This window comes from Rhinolophus ferrumequinum, chromosome 18 (assembly GCF_004115265.2).
Source record: "Rhinolophus ferrumequinum isolate MPI-CBG mRhiFer1 chromosome 18, mRhiFer1_v1.p, whole genome shotgun sequence".
Taxonomy (NCBI): domain Eukaryota; kingdom Metazoa; phylum Chordata; class Mammalia; order Chiroptera; family Rhinolophidae; genus Rhinolophus; species Rhinolophus ferrumequinum.
The window spans coordinates 29,655,573-29,673,287 of NC_046301.1; the positions used below are offsets into that span (position 1 = coordinate 29,655,573).

Sequence of the window (17,715 nt, forward strand, 5' to 3'; positions counted from 1 at the left end):
GAACCTTAAGACACATTAAAATTCTAAACTACTTACATTGCTCCAAAGTTTTTTTGCATTTGTGAACACATATTTTCGCATAGTTGGAATCACTGGCAATGTGCTTTCTTGAGTTCTGTGTTTTTCATTTAACATTATTTGATAGAAATATTTCTACATAGTGATAATGTTCATATTCTTATTTAAATAAGTACATATTTTGTGCCTTTCACGTATTAGTCATTTGTTATTTTCTAAGTTTTCACTATGAATATGTTTTCATAATTTATTTTTAACTTCATTTGAACTATTTCCTTGAGGTATACACCCAGAAGAGAAAGTCCTGGATTACACAGTTTTGTAGTTCCTGTTACATATTTCTCCATTATTCTCTAGACAGATTGAGCCCATATGTGGTTTCACCAGAAATAAAACTCAGTGTGCTGATTTTTCCATAATCTTGATGTCATACACTTTTACAATTTAAAAGTTATTTTCCTTAGTTTAAAAAGCATTCCCTAGTCTTAAAGTTGCTTTAGTTTTTTACTTGTGTTAATACTAGGGAGGTGGCCCCAAGCACTTTTAAAGCATCCGGTTTATTTTTATATTATACCGAGATATGAGCGATTAGCAAGAAACGCTAGGTCGCTGCAGCAGCCCTAAGTGGTCGGCCTCTCTCCTTAGCTGCAACTGCCGCAGGCCCTGCAAGCGCACCCCCACCGCGGGGCCGGGGTTCCCTTTGGAACTGAGCCCACCAGGGGTCAGCGCAGGCTCAGTTTTGGGCTCTGGCTTCCCACAATGCACCGGGCTCTGTAGTCCCCGCGTCGGAAGGTGACCGAGCTGCGGCTGCCGCGGCGGAGCCCGAAGGGTTTGCGGGGCATGGGTGGGGCTGCCGAGGGGTGGGGCGCCCTGGGGGCGGGGCTGGCTAGGGGGCGGGGCCAGGCTCCGCCGCCGGCACTTAAGTCCCTCCTGCCTGCAGCCTCCCGGCTCAGGTCGCGCCCTCTCCAGCTGCGGAGACCTCTTCACCTGGTGTAGCAAGGTAGGGGGAACCTCTTCAGGACCATTCCTTTCAGGGGTGGTGTGTGTATATGTGAAGTCTTTTCTTAGTTGTACAAACAGGAGAAGTCTTAAGCTGCTAAAATTTAGAGCCGGAGCGACCAGGTTTGCTCGGAGGAAATCTATCTTAAAACTCTTTTGTTTGTGTCCCTTTCTCCCAGTCTCTCCAGTCTCTGCTGGGTTTTCGGGGGGGCCTGATTTGGGGAGTTTGTGCCGGGGTAATTTCCAGCTCTTGTTTCATGTCTCCTGTCTTGTGTGTGGATGCAAGCTCCGGGGTGGGGTTAGAATGTGTAAGAACTTGTGTAGGTGTGGGCTGTGTTTCCTCAGATGTGTGCTTACGTGGGAACTCATGAGAAATTAGAGGTCGCTCGGGATCTATTTTACCGTGTGGGTGAGGAGGGTCCTGAACCCAGCTGTTTCGGGTACTTAAATGAGCGGCGTCAGTCACGTGCCCCGCCCGCACCACCCTCTCAGGTGGTGACCGTCCTGTGATCTAAGCTACGTGGGTGCCCTCAAGTTCTAATAGACCCAAACACACAGGACACTGCTTACCAAGAGTTCTTGCTGCTACACCCCGGAGCCTCTCAGCACAGCTGACCTTAAGTCTGGGGATCCCACACTTTGGAGCTTTTTAAAAAGTAAAGTTTGGCAGGTAGAAAGCATTGGCCTATGGAAGAGCTAGGATTACTTCAACTTGTTGGTGTCTGTCCTCAGTCTGTTTCTGGGTCACACTGCAGGGTTCCATCCGGTCAGCCTCACTTCCTGTTACCCTAGCTCCCCTCGGTCATGCCAATCTGTAGTAATCCCAAAGTGAAAGTTCTAGGCTGCGGTAGTTCTAAGGTGACTCCACCTTCACCCACTTCTAAACGCTCAGAAAACACTTCAGTCCTCTGGTCCCTATCCCCGGTGTAAAATAAATTATAATTTTAAAGGTATATTATTCTTTAAAACCGTCACTCTATGTTATGTCCATTCCAATAAATAGCAATTGATTGATTTTGTTGTGAAATCCAAGCAGTTTCTTTTATTGTTTAGTAATAAAGATTATCATTAGGAAAACTATCTAAGCGATATGTTATTCAGGTGAACATAATTAACAAATTAGCTGATAGTAAAAGGCAGAAGGTGGGAAGTCAGGCAAGCTTGGTTCTAAAACATTTCTGCTGTGAAGAAGAGAAGGTTGGAAGATTAAATTATCTTTATTGTTCCTTACAAATGTAAAATGCTATGAATGAACACAGATTTTTTTTTGCTAGACACACCTTTTGATTTGAGATAACAATCAAATATAAGAAAATTCTTTCAAATGATTTCAAAATACGTGTTATCACCTCACCTATATCCAAGGAAAGAAGGTAAATCTAGGAGTTGTTAGATTCTAAATTTTTGTTAAGCAGAAATTCTTAATGGCCCTTAACCCTGTTTCTGGGTACTTTCCTCCAGAATTGCTCATTATGATATTTCCTGTTTGGAAAATACTTACATTTTTTGCATCTAACATTATTCATTTAAAAATGTGGTGCATTTGTGAGTAAAGCGATACAAAACCTTTAAAAAGATTAAGAGCAAGAAAAAAACGGTGTTGGCAAGTATATATCAGTGATTCTCATCATGAGGGCCTCGGTGAGTGGGAATAAATGCAAAAGATAAAACCAAAATCTAGTAAGTCGTTAACAGTCAACAACACCCATAAGAGCTAGAGGGCACCGTTTGAAGCTTAAAAGAAGCAGTTTAAGGACATGTTAAAGATAAACTTTGCATAGTGGGTTGTAAGCATCAGCAGGCTCATAGCCTCAAGAGGTTCATATGGAAAGACACAGACACCCATGTAAAGAAATTTATAGACACATTCTTGGGCTCCCTAAAAATAAGCAGATCAGATGTTTCCCATATCAACTGTAAACACTATGCCCGTTAGGTTCATTTAAACAGTTGGCCCATTGCTTTTACAACCTTCCAGTGCCTTTATTACTTCCAAAAAGGCACAGCTGGCACTGTTCTTGCTGTTGAAAAAGCTAAATAAAAAAACACAACAAAACTGACCTCTAGCCACAGACTGGAGTTAATAGGAGTTAGCACAAACAAGCTCATTTCTTGAGCAAATATTTATCAATCACCTACCAAGTGCAAAACTGAACTCATTGCTTTAGCCCACTTGTAATGAAAAATAGCTGTGGGTAGGATCTCTTACTGGGGACTGTATCAGGACCATGCAAGTAAGGGTCTAGGCTATTTCTCCAACACCAAGGAAGCAAAAGCATCTCTCAGAAGAATCACGAAGACCCGAGGAGCTCAATTGAAAAACACCATTTATTCTGGAGGGAGAAAGCGGTAGAGAAAATACCTCAAACTATTTCCCCTATGACTTCCATCTTTGTGGTGCCAATTAAAAAAAAACACAAAACTTCTTTATATTATGATACTCATTTTAGGATGAACTAACTGTAGCATGAACAAAATCCTGGAGGTAAAGTAGAAAGATAGGAGGCCCCGAAAGAGAAATAAAACTGAAGAGAGGTAGGGGTCAGATCACAGAAGGCCTTATAAGGATGAAGGGAGCCACGGAAAACATTAGCAGGAGGACACAGGCTCGTAGCTGCTTTAGGTAGCTCCCTCTGAAGCTGGAGGGAAGGATGGGCTTAAGAAGCCAGGAGGCAAGAAGACCTGTTAGGAGGCTGAAGCCATGGTTAGGAAAGTTGAAGAATGCATTACCAGTTTCAGGTTTCTCCTGCGTTATTTCATTTGATTTTCATAACCACCCTTTGCAGTCAGTACGATCAGGTTTCTGTCTTCATTTTGGAAGTGCTTACCTCAGTGCTTTGTGTCCATCCTTCATGACCTTTATAAAAACCCTTTAAATGAGGTGTTATTAGCCCACTTTACAGAAGTTGATACCAAGGCAGGGCCAGGATCAGCCCCAGGTCCAGTGTCTAATACAGGACTCATCTTGAATAGCACGTGGGTCCTGCTTCTCTAGAGAATGAGGCAAGACAACCCTCTAGGCAAACCTTCCCTCTGGAAATACCTGTCAGGAGTCAGCAGGGCCCAGCTGCTTAAGCACTTCTGTCTCTGCGTGTAAGTGTCCCATTGAACAGGGTAGTGTAGTGGTTCCTCAATATAGAAAACAGTTCATCAACTCCTGGAAAGGTGTATAAGGGAACAGGTAGAGTTGAGGGGAGGTGATATGAAGTGAAGTAGGGTGCCAAGTGCCAAGAGAGTTGTGATTCCAATGAGGAAGCCACCCAGAATTAAAGGATTCTCCTTAGGACAGATGTCTAGGGCTACATACGCAGAAGGAGTGGAGTCCTGCTCATATAACTTGCCCCTGGCACAGACCAAGTGTGGGGACTGTCTGAAGTTCTTAATGCCTGCATGGGGGATCAGCGTACATGCAGACAGGCAGAGGTACAAAGGAGAGAGAGAGAGAGAGAGAGAGAAGATAGTGCAATCTAGAGAAACCCTGATTTTCGTGGAATGACACCCCCATCTTGTGGCCTGTAAGGATAAAGCCAGGTTGGCTCTTCACAAGTGTGCATATATGGGAATGGAGCGCCGCCCTACCTTGTAAATCCAATATCTGGATCTGCCTGCTTCCATGAGACCTGAGGTGTAGGATACCAGGTAAAATATAACTTAAAAAATAAGGCACTAGGGTAGTTTAGTAAAACAAGCACTAGTGCTGAAACCACTTAAAAAGGAGGCACACATTAGGAAAGGCACAGTACCTAGGGCATAGGAGACACACAGTCTATTCTAGCTGTTTTTAACACTATAAAACATAAACGTGGTCCTAGCCGTGAAGCAGAAATAGATCCTACGAAGCACCTGAGATGAGACGTTTTGGCATGGAATTTGGCTTGACGTTTCTTGGAAGCCACGATAGAAAAGGAAACAGGTTGGGTTACCTCATTTTCTTATTCTGGCAAGATAAAATAAACAGATTCAATTAGAAGACTTTCTTTCTTGGAACTAAATTCCAGGAAGGATTTATTACATGGGCTCCCTTGAATATACTTTTGAAGCTACTATGGATAATATCTGCAATAACATTTTATGGACAACTCTGAAAATGTCATGCAGATGAATGGTTTTTATGCAGCGATACTCTCCTTACTGTTGGTGGAAACCATCTGGTGTTATCACTGAACATAAAGGAGTTTTCTGTTAGAATGCTTTCAGGATTCTGCGAGTGTCACTTTCAGGAAGTTACCTAAGGAGAAGTCATCAAAAGAACCTGGGGAAGGGGGCAGAATGGGACATCTGAGTGGGAAAAGGTCTAAATGTCTATTGAGCTCCATCATCTTAACTGTGGGGTAGAGGATCCCTTGGCAGGAAAGAAGAGCTAAGTGGTTCAACAGGCGTTTAAGCTTTGAAGCAAGACTAGAATGAGCCCTGTGCTACTCTTGACACAAGATGGCAGGCTCCAGGGACATTCATGCCAGCTGCAGAGGGGTAGGCCAGCAATTAACCACCAGCCAGTGAATGTACGTCAGATAAACTAAACAGGAGGTTGTGTGTTCTGGGAAGGCTGCGGACTTTGAAGACAGATAAATCTGGTTCAGATCCTAGCTCTGCTACTTACTAGCTATATTTCACAAATGGCTTAATTTTTCTGATCCTCAATGGAATATTAATATCTACCTTGGATGAGTCCTTTACTGATTAGAGATTAAATAAACAATAATAAATAATAGTGACAATTATTGATGCTTACCTCAGATGAAGTATGTTTTGTGCTTTACATGCATTATTTCATTTATCCTTCAAAGTAACTGTCTGGTACATACTACCTGGCACCTACTAGGTGCACAGTGCATAGTATATATTAGTCTTACTGGTATCAGTTATAATAATAAATCGATTAGGTAAAAGTGAAAGAGGCCATCTTTGCCCTGGGAATTAGTGCCTAGAACAGGTGTCGGCAAACTCTAGTCCAGGTGACCTGTGGCCCATTGTTTTTGTACCGTTGGTGAGCTAAGAATGGTTTTTACCTCTTAAAATGATTGCAAAATCAAAAGTAGAATCGTATTTCATGACACAGGCAAGTGATATAAAATTCAAATTTCAGTGTCCATAAAGTTTTATTGGAACACAGCCATGACCTTTTGTTCACATATTGTCTAAGGCTGCTTTCATGATACAACAGCAGAGTAGAGCAGGTATGGCCTGCAAGGCCTAAAATATTACCTACATGGCCCTTTACAGAAAATGTTTGCTGATCCGGATCTAGAATAACACCTCCAGGGGTTAGGGCAGCTATAGAGCAAAAACTCAGCCAACTTCTGGGTAAGAAAGGCTACCCAGGGGTTAATATTCAGAGATGGGATCTAGGAGCAAAATTCCCATCAGCCTCAGGTTTGGGCCGGTAGACAAAGGGTGTATGTGGTAGGCTGTTTCAGTGCCCACACCGACGGGTTGAGGAGAGAGGGGGCACTTGGGCTGGACGATCTATCTACCAGCTCTACAAGCTAAGCCAGTCTGGCACTAGAACTTAAGGAAGCAGGCTAAGAAATCTGGGGTCTGCGAACTGTTCATTTGTAGACTTTTGTGTGTTTGCTTTCTGTTTTGTATTTGTTTTCTTTTCCCTTTGTGTTTTAACAAGAATTCTCTTTCAAAAAGTCTAATCTTAGCTAAACCAAGGGGGAAAATGTTTGAGTCATACCTGGGGCAGGACCAAGTACAAACTTCTTAACTGTTCTTAAGGCATGTGGTGTCTGCTCCCTTCTCACTTGTCTGGACTCATCTTTTGATCTCTCCCTACACCCTGTGCTCCATTCATGCTGTGCAGCTTACAGCCCCCAGAAGCAAGCCTGTTGTACATCTCATGCTTTTGAAATACTCAGCTGCTCCCTCTGCTTCCTAGCTTTCCACATCTTCCCTGCTTGGAGAAATCCTCATTCTTCAAGACTGCTGAAATGGTACCTCCTCAGTGAGACTTTCCTGACTCTGCCTGTCCCCGAAGAGATGATCACACCTGCTTTTTTGCCCTTCTACCTCCTGTCCCAGCACCTGTCACTGCATTGGCGTTGTTTGCTAAGTCTATGAATCCTTCAAGGTTAGGGATGATGTAATCTTAGCATGTCCCCTTGCTTCTGGGACATGGAACCTAAATGTGTGAAGGCTGAGGAGGAGAATTAGAGTACCCTGAAGGGCCAGGCGGAATGAGTGTTCTAGCTCACGAACCTGGAAATGATAGGTAAGAAATGGGGCAGGTGAATGGAAACCCAGGCAAGGAAGGCCTAGGATGGCAGAATTCCTGCCTGGGTTTTTTTCTTGTTTGTTTTTCCTGTATAAAGAATATTGAATTATTCAATAGGAGGTACCCCCAACTGTAAAAGACAAAAAAAACACTATGCAGAATAGTCACATTGTACCCCTCTGAAGAAAGATATCACACAACTACATTGTAATTCAGAGAAGACGTTTCAGGAAGGGCTAAGACAGTACAGTCCAAAAACTTTGTTGATGATGGAACTAGATATGAGGATAGAACTTAAAAATATAGGCAGCTAACGTGGCCAGTAGATGAGCTCTTTCAAGTACAGATGTCTCACATGAATTCTTATCTCAACTGCAACTTAAGAGTCTTGACACTGAAATGGACCTTATCTAGTAGCCTCTTGGTGTTTGCTACTTGTGCAACCCAACGGTTATATCTGCTCCTAAGAGAGTTGTTGCCGGTAACTTTGATCTCGTAGTTGGGTCATCACTGAAATCTCAAAACCTTTATTTTACAAGCATAGTTTGAGTCTTGTTTTGTTTTTGAAACCCGGATTCATGATCACATTCTAGCCTGCTGAATGTTATTGGCCACTTTGCGCTCTGTCCCATCATTTTGTGAGATCTCCACGTGGTTTATCTCCATCAGGTTGGCAGTTTACTGTGCAGAAAAGCTGAGTATCATATCAGCAAACTTAAAAGTTCCTCTTTTAGATCAGTAGTGAAAAATATCCCAGTACTAACATTTTTTATCTACAAATTAGAAATCAGTTGTCTTGCCGTAAGCAATCCATCCTTTCTTCGACTTACCATAGGTTTTGATAAAACTATGGAATGGTTTCTGTCATCACAGGGGTCCTCGGAGCTTCCAATCAATTCTTCTGTATTTTCCTGGTCTCTCGCCTATTCTCCACAGCAAAATTTCAAATGGCCTCCATTCCATCCTCCTTAAAACTCCCACCCTCCAGATTCTTCTTCCTCTCAGCAAAGGACCCTGCCCGCTACGTATGGAGAAGATAGGGGCTGCCACACTAACACATCTAGTTAATTCTACATGCATCCTTCTCTTTCTCTCCTGTTCCAGCTCAAGAGGTGAATTAGGGCCACCTTGAAATCCGCGCCTTGACCGTCTCCCTCCTCCCTTCTCAGGGACTTCTCAATTATCCCTTCTCCTGCATCCTGCTCATTAGCCTTTACACATTCTCCTGTCTCATCCATCTGAAAACATCTCCCTCTGACAATCCTCCCCTTCACAACTCAGCTTTGTGATTTAGAATTGTTTCTGTTCATTGACCCTACTTTCTCAACTCAACTCCTCTGCCCCCTTCAATCTGGCTTCTACTCCCAACACTCCACTGAGACCTTCCTCACAAAGGTCACCAACTACTACTAAAGCCAATGCACGTATCTTAGTGAATTGTTCTCTCAATAGCATTTGACTTCACTGACCACGTGTCTTTTTCACAATTCTCTTCTGTCGGCACGGTACTTGCCCAGGTTCCTCCTTTTCCTCTTGCTTTCTCCTTGGGCTCATCGTCCCCAGTGTCTCTTCTCTAGTGGTAGTTCCACCCTGGGTTCTGCTCTCACTGTCCCACTCTTGCCAGGATTCTTTTGGTTCCGACTGACCAAACCCCAACTCAAATTGAATTGAACCAACAGCAAACCAAACCACCACCACCACCACCACCACCAAAAAATCCACAACAAAGGAAATGCACTGATTCATGTGCCTGAAAAGTCCAGGGGTAGATCTGGGACAGCTGGTTTAGAGACAGGAAGTAAGGATGTCACAAATAGCCTCACTCTCTCTGTCTCTTAGCTTTGTTTTCCTTGTGTTGGCTCCATTCTCAGGCAGCCTCTTACCAAACGATGGCAAAATGCCTACCGACCACTCCAGGCTTAATCCGATCCTCTTAGCAAACACAGTGGAAAAATGTCTACCCCATTTCTTAAGCTGGAAGTCTAGGAATCATTTTTGACTCCTCTTCTCCTATATCTGCTTAATCACCAAGCCCTGTCCCAACTTCTAAATATCTCCGTCCCTGCTGTTAATATTTGAGTTCAGGCCACCATCTTTAGATTCCTGCGATAGCGTCCCAGCGATTTTCTGCTTTGGGTCTTGCGGCCCTACAATCTGTTCTTCACATCTTAGCCAGGATAATCTTTTGAAGATGTTAATTTGATCCCATCACTTGCCTACACAAACCTTTGATGCCCTCCTCTCCGCCCCCCATTGGTAGGACACTACCATGTTTCCCCGAAAATAAGACCTAGCCAGACCATCAGCTCTAATGCGTCTTTTGGAGCAAAAATTAATATAAGATCCGGTATATTATAGTAAAATAAGTAGTAAATTATAGTAAATTATTATAGTAAAATAAGACTGGGTCTTATATTAATTTTTGCTCCAAAAGGCGCATTAGAGCTGATGGTCTGGCTAGGTCTTATTTTCGGGGAAACACGGTAAAGGCAACACTCCTTGATATGTTCTTATGTAAAGCCTTGCGTGATATAGCTACTACTTTTTACTCTTCACTTCTCACTTTATCCCTGGTTCTGAGCAGCTCGGCCACAGATGCCAGATTAGCCCTCTCCCAGCTCTGCGCCTTTTCATGTGGTACTCCTTCCACCTGGACCCCTTCCCTCCTGAGCCCCCTCCTAATGAACCTCTACATATCCTGTCAGGTCTTACGTTAGACATAACTGTTGAGAAAAGCTTTCCATACTACATTATATACATACTCTTCCTGTTAGAACATTCTACTTTTTCCATCTTAGCGCATATCACGCTTTATTGTAATTGCTTGTTAAATTGTCCGTATCCCTCAGCAGAAGATGAGGTCCATGAAGGCAGGTATTTCCCTTGTTTTGTGAAATACCCCAAGCATCACAGAGTGGACAATCAATATTTGTTGAATTATAAAATGAGATGTGATCGTACTAGGTGATTTTCCAGTTGTCTTCTAGATTTTAAAATCTAGATTGAGTCGGTAAGCTACTAGAAAATCTAAAAATATAATGTCCACAGCTTTTCTTGTTTATGTGCTTATTGGTCTTCCTCAAAGAAGAGCACTTTTAGAATTGAAGAAGGTCTTAGTCATCAGCTAGCACTAATTCACTTCTTATTTGAAAGATTAGGAAGCAGGAGCTGAGAAGGGCTCGGTAATTTGTAGAAACCACAGAACTGTTTACAGTTGCATCTTTGAACTAGAACTCAGCTCATGACTTTCAGTTCAGAGCGGCGGCTTCTACTTCATGATATCAGCACTTTTAACAGACTGAGGAGCATGATTTGTATGTTAATTCAAAGGAATTTTGTAGCTTATCCCCTCACATGTTTTACTTTTTAAAATGTACTTACGGATCCTGATCATGTCAATAGATCCTAACAGTTTTTCAGGATGAAAATTACTGGCTGGTCTGTAGATGCCTAAGTACCCTCTCGAGTTCTGTCCCCTCTAGGTAGGGTTGGTACTGTGTGCTGCTAACGCCCCACCCGCGAAGAACTAGAAGGTGCACGTTGGAGGTTGTTGATCCCCCATTTCACCTCAGAAGGCTAATTCCTGAGGAGATGCCATCTGGATTTGATCTGAGGAGCACTGTGTTGTGTAAGAGAAGTCCCAGACTTCTCTGTTTAACTGTTTGTATGAACGGCTCTTTGTTCTTTCCCTGAGGCTTCTTGACGTGTGTCCGTCACGAACTAGGAGACTCGCTTCTGTCAAGACCAAATCAAGGCTTGGAAAAGACTGGGTAGGAGTCACTTTCTAAAACTAATTATAATAGAATTGGGTGTGGGTGAGGAAACAAATATTAGAGAACATTTTCAGTTAACAAACTTTTATTTTTAAATGTAAAAAGTGAATTAAAACTTTAAAAAAAATTAAGGAAACTCCAAATGGAACCTTGTTGACCAAAGTATGAAACTCCAATTAACGAGCCTATTCCAAAAGAAAATTCCTTGAAAATTCAGAGATTGTACATACATGTTTTTCTAGCCTTCATTTAAGGTAAAAGGTTTGCCATATCTTTTCATAGATTCCTTGCTTGAACTGGTTATTTCAGTGAACTGAGTTACCTTCCCTTCTGCCCTTTGTGCATGGACTTGTTATATGCTTCTGAATCTTTTTGTGTAGTTACAGTTTTGCTTTTGGTCTGAATTTTAAGCTTCTCAAGGGCTAGGACTAGACCTATATATTTCATTTTTTCTAAATCTTACCATGGTGCCTAACGCAGTATTCTGCATATGCCTCTGATGCTGGAATTTTATTATTCTGTTAGTGCGGCCAGCCAGTCTTTCTCACTCTGGGTCAACATTATCATTTTGTTTTCATTTTTATTCCTTCCTTCTCTTAACTTGCAGACATTGTTTCTTCTGAAAGGAGAGAGAGCAACAGAATATGTAAGGAGATGCTCAATCAACCAATCTTTGTTGGGGGCTTGCCATGCATTTGTCATAGTTCTTGATACTAAATAAGAAACTAAAAATGAAGTGAAAGACAAGTTAAAAATATATTTAAAACAGATGTTTGTGCTTAAATTAAAAAATTCCAAATGTAGCCCTTTGACCCAGCAAGTCTACTTCTGGAAATCTATCCTTTGGAAATAATTAAACACAGGCAGAAAGATTTAGTTCTAACATGTTCATCTCAGCCTTGTTTATAATAAGGAAGAATTAGAAACAACTTGAGTTTTCAACCATGGGAACTGAACATATAAATACAGTGAAATTCCTCAGTTAAAAATGATGTGTTTACTGACATATAAAGATAGCTACACTTTATGAATTGGAAAGCATAAGCTACAAAATGTGTACAATTTCGTCCAGTTTTTGTAAAAGAAAAACATACAAAAATGAGTAGGAGGGTATAGACATAGATTATATGGTGGTAATGAAATTAACTTTTTTCTCATCTGTGTTTTAAACTTTTCTGCAATAAACTTCTATAAAGTTGTTTTTAAATTAAAGCATACTCCAAACACAATGGTTTGTATTAATGCCATTGTTTTATAGGACTTTTTTCTTCAGATGTATTTGATTATAAATAAATGTTAGTAATTGAGGTCTTATGAAAAGGGAGACATATCTTTTACTTTCTTGCCTTGGTCACCTTTTCCTCACAGTGGATTCCAAATCAATAGCTATCTATGTTAAATTGGAATTTTAGGAGAAGAGAGTGGGTGACGTGGACTTTAGTTTACTTACTAATTCTCTTTATAATGTCAGAACATCTACTTTTCAGCTTTTTGTCCTATAACTCTCCCTGTAAAATGTGAAATTCCTCCTCATTACTACCCCAGTGGGGGTACTGAAATATCAGTGGGCCCCATTCCTGGACTGGAACGTGGCTGATCTCTGCTATAACGCCTCAGATACACATGAAAAGTACTAAATGAACAGTAATTCATTTACGGTATAATTAATAATAATTCACCAGGCCACCTACTGTAACTCATCACTATTTCCCTCACTACTGTGAACATTCACTAACTCATCGAGTTAATTCTGAGCCATTACTTAACTAATTGATTCAACAAATATCTGAAAACTGACAACCTAGATTCAAATCCTGGCTCTCCCATTTAACTGAGCTTGAGGGAGTAAGTTAATTTCTCTGGGCCTCAGTTTCCTCATTTATAAAATGAATAGTGTGATACATTGTTGTTGTAAGGCTTAAATGAGATCCAGAATGTATAATGTCCAATATAGAGTAAGCGCTCAAAAACTAGTAGCTATTAAGTGTCTAATATGTGTCAAATACTGAGATTCACACATAATTCATTCAATAAACATTTATTGAGTGTTTACTATGGGCCAGACAGTGCTCTAGGTGCCTGGGTTACATCAGTGAACAAAACAGACTTCCCTGTGATCATGGACTTTACATTCTAGCACATGCAAACATTTAATACAATGTAGTCCAATGCATGGCTATTGATAATAAGAATCACTATTGTTACTGTTTATGTATGTGTGCCAGCCACTGTGTAAGTGATTTTCATATATAATCTTATTTTCTCATTAACCCTGTGAGGCAGGGATTATTGTTGTTACTCGACAGCATGGAAACTGAACATCAGAGAGGTTATGTAAAATGAGGGGACGAATAAGTGGAGGAGCTGGGCATGCAACCCCTGGCTCTCTGACTCTCATGCTGACTTTACCACCACACCTGCCTGCCTTCACTGGGTGAGTCATTGGGGCGGGTGTCTTTTCTTTCTTGACATTCTTGCTAACACTTTTTGCTCTGCAGTAGGAGCTGCGAGGGAAAGAAATTTGAGTTCTTATTTTGTATTAAAATACTTAATTATCTCTTCAGGAAGCGATCAGAGAAGGAATAAGTGACAGCTCTGCTCGAGTGTTTCTTTGAATCAATTAGGAATCACAACCGGCTCTCCTCCCTGAGTAGAAAAGAGGTCACACAGCTAGAGGGGGAGGTCAGGATGCAGCCTTGAGCTGAGGGAGAGTCCCAGTGGGATGACTTGTGTTGGTCCTCCTACCCGGCGAAGGTGAAGGAAACAAAGAGTTGATGCCTCCTGCATACATCTCACAGTGTTGCATCTTCATTTCTTGGCTCAGAGTCTTCAGGAAAGATACAGCTCCTCCAGCTCTAAATATCCCTCTTCCTCTGCTATTCTGCAATTGCCCAACTATCTGGAATGTTCATGTACTCAAAGTAATGCTGGACCAATACCATTAGAATTTTAAAAATTATTATTATGAAATCTTTCAAGTATCCAGAGAAGTGTAAAGAATGTTATGTACTCACAAGTTAGTTTGTCAGATCTTAACATTTTGCCTTTTAGCTCCAGTTCCTTTTTTTTAAAATAAAAAATATAGATGTAAGCCATGCAGAGAAAGAGAAATACCACATGCTTTCACTTATATGTGGACTCTAAAAATAAACAAAACAGGAACAAACAAAATGAAACAGAAACAAACTCATAGATACAGAGAACAAACTGATGGTTCCAGAAGGGAGGGAGACGGGAGGAGGTGGAAAAGGGGCAGGAAATTAAGTACAAACTTTCAGTTATAAAATAAGTCACAGGGGTGTAGTGTACCACATAGGGACTGTGGTCAGTAATAAAATCATAATTTTGTATGGTGACAGATGCTTATTAGACTTACTGTGGTGGTCGCTTTGTAGGGTACGTAAGTGTTGAATCACTGTGTTGTACAACCGAAACTAATATAATGTGTCAACTGAATTTTTTAAAAAATTAAAAATATAGATGTAGCTGGAACGCCCTGTGTACCTCTCCCCAATTTCACTCTCCTCTCTCCCTCCATTCCAGAGGCCACCACTGTCCTAAAATATCATTACCGTTCATGCTTTCTTCCTGTCGCTTGCTACATATAAATGCATGGATAAATACCCTTACACACGAAGCTCGGAGGCGCATTCTTGTACCTGTGTCTTTGCACACATGTGCAGGAGTTTTTCTAGAGCTGCAATTGCTGGATCATAGTGAATGCACATTGGTGGGGCTAAGTTTCTTTCCACAATGGTGGTACCAATGGACGGTGTGTATGACAGCTCCTGCTTCTCCACTGTCTGTCATGCTGGCTGGTGTCTGACTTATTTTTTTGCCCATTTGATCCATGTGAAATAATGTCTCGTAGTTGTTTCTATTTTCCTGATTACTAATGAGGCTGAGCATCTTTTCATGTGTTTATTGGCCATTTGTGTCTCCTCTTTGTTGAATTATTTGTTTATATTCTTTGCTTTGTTGTTTATTGTGTTGTCATTTTTTCTTCATGGTAGTTCTTTGTGTATTCTGGTTACTACTCCTTTACTGATCATATAGCAGGCAGAGATCACCAAGTCTCTTGCTTGGCTTTTACTTTGTTTATGGTATATTTTGATGTACAGACAACTTTAATTTTAATGCAATCGACTATTTCACAAACTTTTCTTTATTTTTTGTACTTTTGAGCCTTATTTAAAACAATGTTTCCCCATTCCATCATCATAAGTGTTTTTTCTTAAAGTTTTTCAAGTTTTGATTTTTACATTAAGTAACTCATCTAGAATTTATTCTGTGATTGGTAGAAGGTAGGGATTCACTTTTCTTTTCCTTCCAGGTAGATAATTGGTTCAGCACCTTTATTGTATAGTCTGTTCTTTCTCCACTGGTTTGTTATGTCTGATACCAAGTTTCCATACAGTCAGGGGTTTGTTTTAGGGTCTCCTTTGTTGATTGGTCTAGTTATCTATTCCTTGGTTTTTATCACACTATCTAAATACTATAACTTTATACGTCTTGACATCTCATAGAGAAAGGTGGCCTACCTTTTTTTTTAGTTTTTCAAAATTGTATTTTGTGATTAGTTCTTTCTTCTTCCTTATGGATTTTAGAATCAGCTTATTTAGTACTTTAAAAAAACATTAATAGAGTGCTCGCTTCGGCAGCACATATACTAAAATTGGAATGCTATAGAGAAAATTAGCATGGCCCCTGCATAAGGATGACGTACAAATTCGTGAAGTGTTCCACATTTTTTTTTATCTGTATGTTACATTATTCTTTTGTGTGTATATAATATAACACAATTTTAACAGCTCTATTGTAGTATACATATACCAGAAAGTTCACCTGTTTTAAGTGTACAATTCAGCGATCTTTAGTTAATTTACAGTTATACACTTCACCAGCACAATCTGGTAATAGGAAATTTCCATCCCCACAAAAAGATGTCTCTTGTTCCTTGCCGTCATTCCCCACTCCCACCCCAGTCCCAGGTAACCACTAATCTGCTTTCTTGTCTAGATAGATTTGCCTTCTCTGGACATTTCATATAAATGGAATTATGCAAATGGAACCTTTTAGATCTGGCTTTTTTTACTTAGTATAAAATTTTGAGGTCATCCGTGATAAAGCTTGTATCAGTACTGCAGTCATTGTTAAGGATGAATGAAAGTCCATTATCTGGATGTAAAAACAAAACAAAACAAAACAAACCACTAATAGATACTTGGTCTTGGCTTCATTTAGACCACCATGCTTCTGTTTACACTAGACATTATAACATTATCCTTCCTGATAAATTTTCACAACAACTCCTAATTCCTATGTTCACAGATCAACACAGATTGCTTTTGTTCTTTTTAAAAGTAATTGTGATAAATATATATAATATAAAAATGGCCATTTTAACCCTTGTTAAGTGTGTAACTCAGCAGCATTGCATACATTTATACTGTTGTGCAAACATCACTACTACGGCAAAACTCTGCAATTATTAAGCAATAACTCCCCACTCTTCCCTCCGTCCAGCCCCTGACAACTACCATTTTACTTCTGTCTCTATGAATTTGCTTCTTTTAGATGTATCATGGAAGTGGAATCATACAATAGTGTCCTTGTGTGTCTGGCTTTTCTCAGTTATCACGATGTCTTCAAGGTTCATGCCATCATAGCATGCGTCCGAACTTCCTCCTTCTTAAGGAGGAAGAATATTCCATTGTATGGACAGACCACATTTTGTGTATTCATCCCACGTTGGACATGTGGGCTGTTTCCCCTTCTGGCTCTTGTGAGTGATGCTGCCACACACATGGGCAGAACAGGTATCTGTTTAATCCCCGTTTCCAGTTCTCTTGGGTATCTACCTGGGCCATAGGGTAACTCGATGTTTAACTTCCTGAGGAATTGCCAAACTGTTTTCCACCGTGGCTGTGCCACTTTACATTCTACCGGCAACATCTGAGGGTTCCAATCTCTCCATATCCTCTCCAACACTTGTTATAGTCCGTATTTTTTTTTTATTATGACCATCCTACTATGCAGTGGCCTCTCATTGTAGTTTTGATTTGTATTTCCCTAATAACTAATGATGTTGAGCATCTTTTCATGTACTTATTGGCCATTGGTTTATCTTCTTTAGAGAAATGTCTATTTAAGTCCTTTGCCCGCCCCAGTCCCGACTTTATTATTTTTTAGAGCAGTTTTAAGTTCACAGCAAAATTGAGTGGAATGTACAGAGAATTCCCATATATCACCCCCCCAAACATCTTCCCCTATAATCAACAATCCATACCAGAGGTACATGTTTTAAAATTGGGTGATAATGATGTGTCAATGTAGGTTCATCAAAGTCCATAATTTACTTTGGGGTTCATTTGTGGTGTAAATCGTGTGGATTTTGAGAAATGTATAATGACATGTGTCCACCTTTATAGTAGCATAGGGAATAATTTTACTGCTCCAAAAGTCCTCTGTGCCCCAGCTGTTTATTCCTCCCTCCCCTCCAATCCCTCCTTTTGCTCATTTTTAAATTGGGTTGTTTGTTTTTGTGTTGTTGAGTTTTAGTTCTTTATGTTTTATGGATAGTAAACCCTTATTGCATACATGATTTACAAATATTTTTTCCTGTGGGTTGTCTTTTCGCTCTATTGATAGTGTCCTTTGATGCACAGAAGTTTTTAATTTTCAGGAAGTCCAGTTTATCTGTATTTT

The 17,715-nt window shown here is 40.5% G+C and overlaps 1 protein-coding gene and 1 non-coding gene across 2 annotated transcripts in view; both read left to right on the top strand.

Moving 5' to 3' along the window:
- Positions 1-917: 917 nt before the first annotated feature.
- Positions 918-17,715, top strand: part of EXTL3 (exostosin like glycosyltransferase 3) — a 102,578-nt gene continuing 85,780 nt past the window's right edge. Inside the window, exon 1 of the mRNA XM_033134418.1 lies at positions 918-1,018. The gene's annotated coding sequence lies outside the window, so the exon portion shown is untranslated. The remainder of the gene's footprint in view (positions 1,019-17,715) is intronic.
- On the top strand, positions 15,653-15,759 carry LOC117038589 (U6 spliceosomal RNA). The gene has a single exon (XR_004425682.1). It is a non-coding gene; the product is annotated as a U6 spliceosomal RNA (small nuclear RNA).